Consider the following 1,012-nt stretch of genomic DNA (forward strand, 5'->3'; position numbering starts at 1 on the left):
ATAGTGTTAGTTAGTATAGGGTTAGTTATTAGTGAATAGCTGTACCTGTTTGTGAATTATAGTTTGTTAGTTCTCACATTGACTTCATGTTTAAAAAGTAAAACTGCATCATCCAAACAGGAAAGTCCAATAATTCACTCTCTTTATTATATTCTCCACACATTCAGCCTGAACAAAACGAGGCAGTGGGAGCAGAAATGATGTGGTCGTGAATGATGTTTTATACCTCTTAACAAACACAATTAGGTTATTTATATGCAGAGCCGGGCTGGTATAGACTCCATACAGTATGGAGAAAAGAAAAAAAATCACCTTCATGATATAAATATATAAATTCCATTTTAATTTATTACCTTTCATGCAGGGTGATTTTATTCACGCCGTTTGATCCGGTAATGTGAGCCCCATGAATACGGCCCGGCTCTTGTAAGATAAATCTGAGATTTCATAATTTAAATAGAGCTTGAATTCAGCAACGAGAGAAGAGATAATTAAATTTCAGGCTTATTTGGCCGTGAGATAATAATTGTACTTATACATCTGCCTTAGAAATAAAAACGTCAGCTTTTACTGCAACACAAACGCTATTGAAACTGAGGCAAGGTAGTTTAGGCAGGGGGGGGGCAAGGGGGCAGGGGGGGACATGTGTGTGTGTGTGTGTGTCAGGGGTCAGTTTTATGAAACAGCTCCAAAGTGACTGAATCACCAGAGGAAAAGTCATCAGAACATATTTCTGTCTCGTCATCATCACGTTCACCGACTGTGTTTCCACTTCCATCGATTGTAATGAGAAAAGAAATGAAGGTGAAGATTGTTTCTTACCCAGTGCTTTGTCAACACAGTTGATTTTACTGGGAGGGCAGATATCTGCAGTTCCTGGAGTGGAGAGGAGAAAATGAGTCTGATCAATGAGAAACAAAATGATCAGTGACCTGAATCTGCCGCAACCAGGAACAGAGGAACAGAGGACCAGAGGTCCAGGACGAGGACAGACGGCCAGGCCGTCTGTCCT

At 40.4% G+C, this 1,012-nt stretch overlaps 1 protein-coding gene across 2 annotated transcripts in view; it reads right to left on the reverse strand.

Moving 5' to 3' along the window:
• Positions 1-1,012, reverse strand: part of asic4a (acid-sensing (proton-gated) ion channel family member 4a) — a 61,924-nt gene that overhangs the window by 2,590 nt on the left and 58,322 nt on the right. The window lies entirely within an intron of this gene.

This window comes from Cynoglossus semilaevis, chromosome 16, assembly GCF_000523025.1.
Source record: "Cynoglossus semilaevis isolate Cse_v1.0 chromosome 16, Cse_v1.0, whole genome shotgun sequence".
In the NCBI taxonomy this organism is placed as follows: domain Eukaryota; kingdom Metazoa; phylum Chordata; class Actinopteri; order Pleuronectiformes; family Cynoglossidae; genus Cynoglossus; species Cynoglossus semilaevis.